Here is a 10,752-nt window from a genome sequence, read left to right as displayed (position 1 = left end):
TCACACCTAGAATTCCACCAATCAAAGTGAAGCCATCCAAAATACCATGAATTCATTTGCTTCCTCTAATTCAAATCGATTTCATGAATAAATAAATTATCTGTATAGGTTGCAATTTATATGAGAAATAAATCAAGGAGTGGATGTGGTGGAGAGCAGCGCATTGTCCAGAAAAAACAATTGAGCATCATTGTGATTTTTTTTTTTGTCAACAAACATCATTATGATTTTAAATTGCCATCAAAAGTAATTAAGTAAGGATATACAGTTAAAACTCTATAAATTAATAATGTCAGGACCGGAGAAATTTATTAATTTAGAGAGTTATTAATTTATCGATAAATTAATAATTATTAATTTAAAGAGTTTTTAAGTAATTATACTGTACATACCAAACAAAAAGGCAAATTAGTCTATGCCTCTTAGAATTACGTTGCAGCGAACCTTGGAATTCAACGTAAATTAGTAACTACTGTGTTCATATGCATTGGAAATCAATAATGACTTTTGAAGTACAGTAAATGTAATCAAGAGGAACAAATGTGTTCAATGTATTCTTAATATTTTTTTTTCAGTTTCTATGAATTATTAATTTATGATTTTCTTGGGACCGAAAATTATAAAGGGATCTCCCGAAAAATTATTATCTTATTATTTTATCGAGTTTTTCAATTTTTTACATTGGCCCAAGTCTGGACCGGACAAATTTATTATTTTAGAGAGTTTATTAATTTACCGAGTATTAAATTAAAGAGTTTCTACTGTACATTAGCGTGAGTCAATTTAGAGAATCTTATTAGCCTTTGATTAAAATAGATTTACGGTTGAGATTTGGTGTCAACGGATCCTGACTTATATATGTATGTATGTATGTATGTATGTATGTATGTATGTATGTATGTATGTATGTATGTATGTATGTATTGATTGGGATTAAGATTTCGTTAATTTGTTTTAATTGAGTGAGTTTGTTTTAATTAATTTTTAATTGAGTGAGTTTGGTTTAATTTATTTTTAGAGCAATGATATTGGTACATCCATTTATTGACAACTTTAGTGACAACCTTGCTTTTCTTTCTTTTTATTGGTTAAAAACAATGGAGAGAGAAAAAGGAAGGGGGATAACAAGATCATGTGAGTATGAGAGAGAAAGTTGTTCAAAAGTTGTCATAAAATGGTTGTACAAATATCATTTCTCATATTTTTAAAGAGAGAACAAATAGGGAATGGTTGAAGCAAAAGACATAAAAAGATATAATTTTGATGACGTGTCAAAAAATTAAAAAGGGGCAGGATTGTATTTTTGGTAGTCATTAAGTTTCATATAGAAAATAGAAATAGATAGTATTATATATCGAGAACTTCTACGGTACACCTTACAAATTGAGGTGTACCAGTACTCTTACTTCATAAATTTATAAGTTAACGATCATTTTATAAAATAAAAAGCTATTTGTAAATATTTATAATTTTAGAAAACATCGTTTCATAAGAAAAAACAACATTTCATTGTTTATAAGAATAATATTAAATTTTTAACATTTTCTCATAAAAAATAATCAATATTCTTTGGTATGAGTAATAAAAATAAAAATAAAAAAGTATATTTTATTTCGTCGACACTTTTGGTAAATAGGATTTAATTATTATAATTGTCGATGATAGAAAATAATTATTTTTCTTCAAAAAAAACTAATTGAATTAATTAATTTAATGATTTGGTGTACCGGTACACTCAAATTTTTGGATGTACCATAGAATTTGCCTTATATATCCGGCAATATATTATTTCGCGCAATTTCCGGATCAGTGGATCATGCAAAAGCAATAGTTTTGGAGTAAATTGCACTCCCCTCCCCTCAAAGATGCTTGAATTACACTCTCCTTCCATCTTATGTTAAAATATACACTTTCCTCCCTTGAAAAGTAAAATTTATACTCCCCTCCCCTATAAGATGCTTGAATTAGAACATCATCCCTTGGAGTACACTTTAATCTATTTTAACATAAATAAATATTTTTATATATATATATAATAATTCTGAATCACCATTTTAAAAATATAAATTTGTTTCTTTATAACCTAAATGTCAGTGCCAATTAAATTTAAATATTTTGTTATTAATTTTATAATTTAGAGTATAAAATTCACTTTTAAATAATCATACTTAATCGACTTTAGTAATTTTTCACATATTTTAATTTTATTTTGGGTTGTTTCATATTTTATAATAGGATTTAAAACTATGTGATCGAAATTGTGAATAAAAAATAGAGAAAAATATGTATTCAAAATTTGATTATATTAAAATGAACCCGCAATTCTATTTTTCTTTGAAGTGTGTTAGATTATTTTTTTGCTAGATTATTAGAAATAAAATAAAAAAAATTATTGAGGGACTAAAGCGTAGATTTTAACATAAGAGAGAGGAGAATGTAATTCAAGCTTCTCTCAAGGGAGGGGAGTGAAATATTTTCTAATGTGTTTTGAAAAAGAGGGGAGGGAAGTGTATTTTTTAACATAAGAGGGGAGGGTAGTGTAATTCAAGCATCTTTAAGGCGAGGGGAGTGTAATTTACTCTTAATTTTGTCTATAAATTTGTGCATGCAAGAAATGAACCAATGCAATACAAAGCTAAGCTCATAATTAACAAACAATAGTATTCTCTTTTGATCAAACAATGGCTCATGTTAAGGTTGCTCCTTTTGCTGCTGTCTTCTTTCTTGCCGCGTTCTGTATGTATTTTTTAACCTATACCATGCATTTCTATTTATATGATATATATTTTAGAACTCATGATGAGAAATTAATCTATAATAATGGTACTATGACTATCTACTCTCCTAAATATTGATTTATGAAGTACTCCCTCCGTTTCAAAATGAGTGTCGCTTTAGTCAAAAAAAATTGTTTCAAAATGAGTGTCGCTTTCAGTTTTCAATGCAATAATAACTTTTTCTTTTCAATTGTACCCTCCAATTAATACTCTGCACACTACTTCCAAAGTATTACTTTTAAAACTAACCAATAGTTAATAAGGATAATTTGGTAAAATAATCATTCTCTTTCTCTTAATCATTGCATTTCTTAATATGTGTGCAAACACCTAAAACGACACTCATTTTGAAACGGAGGGAGTATATGTTACAACTTTGAAGCCACATCATATGTGACATGTGTATATGCTTGCGTCCGTCCACTACTAAAAAAATTATATTTTCCACAAAACTTAATTAAATGAAGGAAAATATGAAATCATTTTTAACTTAATTTTAAAATGGAAGTGATAAATTTCACATTCTTTCCTATCTAAAATTGGTCAGTATTTTTTTCCTTCTAATAATGGTATGTGTGTTTTGTTCAAACTTCAATTAAATTTTCCATTTACAGTGATGTTCCCCATGAAGAAAGTAGAAGCTGCAGATTGTTTGATTAGTTGCAGCCCAGATTCTCCCCATTGTGATGTTGGTTGTGAGTGCCACATCACTAGTCTTTTTTCAGGTTCATGCCTTTCTAAATCTTTGGTAGATCCTAAGAAGATGGTTGAGAAACATTCTAATGTATGTCAGTCTCATGCTGATTGCACAAAGAAAGGTAGTGGGAGTTTTTGTGGACGTTATCCCAATTCTATTTTGGAATATGGCTGGTGTTTTACCTCTGAGTCTGAAGCAGAAGACGCATTCTTCAAGATTGCCTCGAACTCTAAATCCTCAAAAGACTTCTTGAAGAGGCCTATTACTGCTTAATATTGATATTTCCAAAAAAGCCACTTTAAATAAATAGTCTTTGTTTCCGACTAAATAATTGAATTTTAGATATCCATCCAAATTTCAATTAATGATGTATGTGCATGGATGTGGCCCTTTAATATATTGTGTTACTCCCTCCGGTCACTATTATAAACAAAATTTGACTTTTTATATACATTGAATAATTAATGTATGTAGTCTTTATTATAGACTTGATACATTAATTATTCAATGTATCTAAAAAGTGAAATTTTGCTTATAATAGTGACCGAAGGGAGTACTTTATAAGTTGTGAATCATTCGTTACTCGTGTTTTGGCTTTAATTCATCCATTGTTTAAAATTCATTATGATATGTCGTAAGATATAGAAACAAATCATCTCTATCTTTTGACAATTATTTTCTCTCTCTTTTAAATATGATTTTTTGTTGCAAAATGATTAAAATATGCTTAAGTGGCAGATGATTAGGATAGGGAAAAATTGAGTTTTTGTTGGTCATTAACTTTCATAATCAGAAAATAGAAGTTTTTTTTTAGAAGTTAAACTAACATATTCAAATTGACTTTTTTTTTTTTTGTTAACCTCCAATTCTCATGACTCTGGTTTTAATAAGTGTAAAACAAAATAAAAATTATTCATCTTATTTATAGAATTTCAAGTCTTAAAGAAACGATTATTATAGGCAAGGCCGTCTCCGACAATTCGGAGGCCCGGTTATGGACTTGACAATTTTTCATTTAAGAAGAATTGAAAAAAAATCCAACACTATTTATAGTGATAGACAATTAAGTTGTAGTTAAATATATGAGCAATGGTTCAAACATGACCTTTACCTACAAATATATAGACCTTTACTTAGGGGTGTTCAAATCCAAACCGATCCAAAATAAAACCTCAAACCGATCCAAAAAAACTGAAAACCGCAAAAAACCGAATATTTTTGGATGTGTTTGGATGTTGTTTTGGAAAAACCGCTATGATCGGATAGGATTTCGGATTGCTTTTTCAAAACCGAACCGAACCAAACCTAACCACAAAAGTAAATTTTTATACTTATTTATTATTTTATTAGTATTATATAATGCATTAATATATTTATTATTGGTATTTAATCTTATATATTGCATTAATTTAATCTATATTATTACTACTTCTTCTATTTCAAATATAATCAATCATTTTCATTGTGTAATGTTAACTTTTTTTAATAAATTTATGTCATATTTTGTATCAAACCTATTATTTTACGATGTATGAGTAATATTAATATTAATAAAAAAAATTACATGTTGCACTTTGGATATCCAAAAACCGATCCAAATTAAACCGCATATATTTGGATCGGATTGGTTCGGATTTTTTTAACATAATCATCCAAACCGAACCGAACCGCACGTGATTTTTATTTTGGATCGGTTGATTTTTTACCTCAAAACCGATCCAAACCGAACCGCGGACACCCCGCCTTTACTTATGAACAATTCATAATTGACAACAAAATTGCTATCTTACAGACTTTTTACCTACAGAAAAGTGACATTTAGCGACAGACTTTGTCCGTACGTACAAAAAAATAAATCTTTTTTTAAAAATTTTGGGACCCTCTAATTGTGAGGCCCTGTGCCAACAGTCTTGTTACACTTGGCCAGGGCCGGCCTTGATTGTAGGTAATAAAATTTTGTTTAAATTTGTAGATTAAAAAAAACAAACTTGATTTTTCCATATAGGTAGCATTAATTATTTTATTGAAAAACAGTAAGTATGAGTAATCTTCATGGAATCATTATCATAGATAGCAAATTTTGTTTAAATTTCCATATAACTAAAAAAACAAACTTCATTTTAAAAAATAAACAAACTTCAATTTAAGAAATAGATGACATTAATTAGTTTTATTGAGAAAAAGATGAGTAAGAGTAATCTTCACGGAACCCTTATTATAGGTAACAACTTTTTTTTTTTGAGGATAACAACAAGAGCAATGCTATCCACAGTCTCTTAAACACTCTCTTTTTGTCACTTTCTTTTTCATTGGCCCACGTCAGTCTCCTTTCAAAACCCATTAACCGGTAACCGGCAAATTAAAGCCACTATACAGACCGCTGTTCTTTGTGCCATCTGAAACGTTTCTTCACCAGCTTCGACGAGATGCGCCGCCATCAACGTTGTGATTTGCATTCACGGATTCAGATTCTATTTAATTTATGGTGGTTTATATGTGAAAAGAAGAAGAAAAAAATATACTTTTGAAGACCGTAAAACTGAAGCTTCTACTGGGAATATAACGACTCTTGGTTTGCTGTAGAACAAAAAATTCCTTGTAAATTCGTCTTTTTTATGCTTTCATTTGAGAAAGGCCTTATTATCACCGTGTGGAGATATGTCTTGTTAATTAGGGTCTTGCACCATTGAATTTGTTGGGAAGGTTCTGTTTTCTTTTTCCGACGAGTTTGGGTGTTTCCCTTTCATGTGATTTCTTTTGAGTGTGAGAAAAATGAAAAATTCCAGATTTTAGAGTATGTGTGAGAATTTTTTTTGTTTAACGAGATTGGCATGTGTTCATTGTTCCATATCTGAGAAAAATAGTAATTAAAAAGGTGTTTTTCCCCTAAAAAATAAAAAAGGTGCTAAAACTGTCTAAACAGGCAAAATGGGTTACCCGGTAAAGGATTTAAAAACATGATGACGTGGCCCAATAATTGAGAGAGTGTTTAAAGGAGAGTGTGTGAGAGACTGTGGCTAGCATTCCTCTAACAACAAATAAACTTTGTTTTAAAAAAAAAAAACTTGAATTATCCAAATATATAACATTAATTAGTTTTATTGAAAAAGTTATTAAGAGTAATCTTCATAACACAACTGTCTATTTTCCAAATCTAGATAAGGAAACAAAATTACAAAAGGGGATTAACAAAATTACAAAAGGGGATTAATATATTCCATGAAACCTTATTACTTTCATCATGAATACTTTGTTTGCACTTAATTTGACTGTGACCTACACTAATCGATACACTTGAAAAGAATATAAATTTGTGTATAATATAGTCTCCATTTTCAAGTGTACTCCTTCTTGCATACAATTGAAGACATATATATCATTGTAAGCTTAGCTCAATTGGTATAAACAATGCATAATATATCAAGGTCCAGGTTCGAACCTCGGTTACAACAAAAAAAACAAATGAAAGCATATATAGTATCATCCCATATGATAAAATGTGATTCAACAATATACCTTTACCGGCTCTCAAAGAAAACTTTGGTTGTTTTCGGGAACAATTTTTTGAAATGAGATATTATTTCTCACTAAAAGAAGGAAACTTCAATCAAACAGTACTAAAGATAAAATGTTTATTTACCTTTTAATTACAACACACTTCTATCATATATATGTAAAAAAGAAGCTGATCACAGACACAATAATACAATTGACATATTGTTTATATATCACAAAAAATAATTTCTACTATTTTACTTTAAGAAGAAAAAGAAGGGTAAATACTTGGATATATAGAAGCAACGGTGATTGGTTCACCGCATTTTGAGTGTTGAATATGGATTTGTCACCAATTGAGTGTTGAATATGGATAACATTTTTGGATAGATAAAGATGAAATTAGCTTGAAGATGAGATTGTTTTGGAAGTGTTAATACAAAAAATAAAATATTTGGTCGAAATCATGATTATATTTCGATAAGTCAGATAGGTTATTTCAACATATATGTTGCAAAGGAGTCCAGATAGACTCCCTTTCATGTCACCTATAATTTTAAATTTAAGTTCAAATAAAATATCAAACTATTTTTGTCGATTGTGATTATTTTTATACAAATAAAAATCCGCAGGAAAATCGAGAGTTTCTAGTAGTGAACACTTGATTATTCTGCAATGCAGGATTAAGTCCGGAGTCCAGAAGTTCTAATATAATAAAGAAATCAATGCAAGCTAAGAATTAAGATATGTTACTATCATACAAATAATTCAAACATGTAAAACGGCATTCAAAGAATAGTAATCAAATAGATTGTGTAACTCTCCATAATTTCGCAGAACTTGGAATTGGTATGTCACAATGCCAGCCACTTGACTGTAAAATGCTCAACCATAATTCCATTCAAATAAACCAATTGATGACAGTTTTCTGTCATGACAACATCAATAAAGAGACTTTTCTTATTCCTATGGCATTATGCTGCTCAAGTAACTAGGATGTCCAAAAATTAAGAAGTTTGATGAACAATTATTTTCACTTAGGCCTAAGAATTTTAACTAATTTTTTTTCTTTATTCAGGTTGATGACTATAGTCTAAAGCATAAGGAAAAATGAACTTGATTCATAGAGTTATAGACCAAACTGTTAAATTGGAGATGGCAGGCTAAAATAAAAAATCAATTAAAATCTTCACAATTATTGAAGTAGATTATTATATTTCTTGTAGTAACGTTTTAGTGTTCCATATCTTTTAACAACGAACCAAATTTCCAAAGTTGTTAAAAAAAATTAAATTAAAAATAAATATAAATTGAAGTGTTAGAAAAATCACAAGTGTAATAATATTATGACATAACTATAAAATGATAGGCTTATAAGTTAAAAAAAAAAAAAAAAACTACTTTTCAATTTAACTATTAAAGATGTTCTGATATGTGGTAGGGTAAGAAAGAAAACGTTATACTCCCTCCGTCCCTATATCTAAGCACCTATTTATTAGAGGTAAAGGGTGCTTACATATTGAAACGGATGAAGTATGTTTGAATTAAAAGCAATGAAAATATCACTTGGGATGACAATCATTTCTAAGACGGCGAAAACCAATCCTGCGTACAAGTTTCACAAAAGTTTTACTTGGGATAACTTTGTAAACATGATTGCGAGGTTATCCCACGGATGAATTTGTTGAATGCTTATATCAAATTCTTTTAAAGATCATGAGTGAAAACTAATTTAGGAGATATATGTTTTGTTCGGTCTCCTTTATTCTATCCTTCTTTCAATTGAGTAATGCATGTTGTATTATCTTAATAAATGATTGTTGCATCCATTATTCCAAAAGATAAACCACAATTATTTTGAATTAATTATATTAACCAAACATATTCTCTACTTGCCTCGTGTAGTGCCAAAAGTTCTGCACGATTTGTTGATGTTTTTTATGATCTGCTTCACATATCTTCATGAAATGGTTGTATATCCACTTGTAAACAAGTAACATACTTGTGATGTACCATGATGAGGATCTTACAAATAACTTGCATCTACATAACCAATAAATTCTAGTTTGGGTACTGTTAGACTGTATTTTATCTTGTGTATATTTCGACAGGTAAAAGAAGGTTTAAAGCTGCAAAATTCTCTTAAGTCCATGATTGGAAGTTGCTGAGTTCGACATATACTAAGGCTCTGTTTGGTAAGCCCACCAAATGAGCTTATAGCTTATAGCTTATAGCTTATAAGTTCGTTTGACAAAAAAAGCTCTGTTTGGTAACGATCTTTTACCACGAGCTTATAGCTTATTTCACGAATTTCCACGAGCTTATAAGCTATTTTTCAGAAGCTACTTCAAGTAGCGTTTGAGCTTATAGCTTATTGTATTTTATTCCACTTTTGCCCTTGCTATTTTATCTAAAATCCCTTTTTACCCTTTATAATTTATTACAATCTGAAATATTTTTACGTTAATGCTGAAACAATTTTCAATCCCATTTTTTTGTCACATGATTTTTCAATCTGAAGTATTTTATTCCACATGATTTTTCTAAAATCCCATTTTTGTCGCCTACAACATATGGATTCGATTTTTCTTTTTGTTTTTAAAATAAAAAGAAATTAAGTATTTTGACCAAAAAATAAAATATTAATTTATTAATCTATAAAATATATATATTAAATTGATTAATTTAAATTATTAAATATCTTAAATATTAATTTATAGTAGTATAAATTTTATATGAATTAATAATGTCCTTTTATGTAATTTTACATTTATCAGCTAGTTCAACCGCTATTTTTACCAAACACTTTAATTAGCTTATCAGCTATAAGCTATCAGCTAAAAGCTATCAGCTAGCTTATCAGCTAAAAGCTATCAGCTAGCTTATCAGCTAGCTTATAAGCTATCCGCTATTTTTACCAAACAGAGCCTAAGAGTATTTGACAAAAGCCACAATTTGACAAGCAGTTAATTTAGTAAAAAAAGTTGGTTTCAAGTGTCCAAACACGTGGAAGGCATGCAGTTTCTAGTCGAAGAAATGTAGTTCTTAGCAATTTAGTTTGCAGTTATTTCTTCTATGTATATATAGTAGTTTTTCATAAGGAAAAAGGGCCACAAACCACTTATAGAATTCTAGCACTCAAAGTACCAGCGTCTAGAGAAAAGAGTCATAGAATTCTTTAAGTTTCTGCATTTAAACTTTCAAGTCTTTTACTTGCTTTTTCTACATTGATTTCTGTCGAAAGACATTTATCTTCATACAAAAAAAGTTTTCTTCATCTTGTTCATAAAGCAGCATATGAATATGATAAACATTCATATATTTTCTACAAAAAGATTGCACAACATGTCCTAGGATTTCTGGTTTGATAATACTTGTAATAATCAAAACTAGTCCTATTGTTTACCAAAAACACCGGTAAATAGGTACTTTGGGGTAAAACAAGCTCATATCCATTGAACATCGAAGGTAGCCAAGTCCATGCTTGACCCCATTCCAATGTCTTCATGTAGGTGAAGAACTATATATTGACAATAGATTGACAGAAAATGATATATCATGGCGTGTATAATTAGCAAGATACACAAATGCTCGTATTGCATTGAGATATGGTACTTCAAGACCAAGTATTTCTTCACATTCTTCTTGAAAATACAATTGTAATGTTATATGAAATTTTAAACATTGTTGAAAATATGTTGTGTTTTAACCTTTTAACTTGATTTTAATGTTGAAACAAAAAATTGTATTATCTTGAAAAAAAAATCGCACTAACCGATCCAA

At 29.2% G+C, this 10,752-nt stretch overlaps 1 pseudogene; it reads left to right on the top strand.

Annotated features, from left to right (window-relative positions):
- The first annotated feature begins 2,681 nt into the window (after window positions 1-2,681).
- On the top strand, window positions 2,682-3,747 carry LOC146938986 (albumin-1 pseudogene; annotated as a pseudogene).
- The last annotated feature ends 7,005 nt before the right edge of the window (window positions 3,748-10,752 follow it).

This window comes from Medicago sativa, chromosome 3 (genome assembly GCF_051527215.1).
Source record: "Medicago sativa cultivar Bolivia chromosome 3, Bolivia_mono, whole genome shotgun sequence".
Taxonomy (NCBI): domain Eukaryota; kingdom Viridiplantae; phylum Streptophyta; class Magnoliopsida; order Fabales; family Fabaceae; genus Medicago; species Medicago sativa.
Note: the sequence above shows the minus strand (reverse complement) of the source record. Positions and strands in the feature narration are given on the sequence as shown.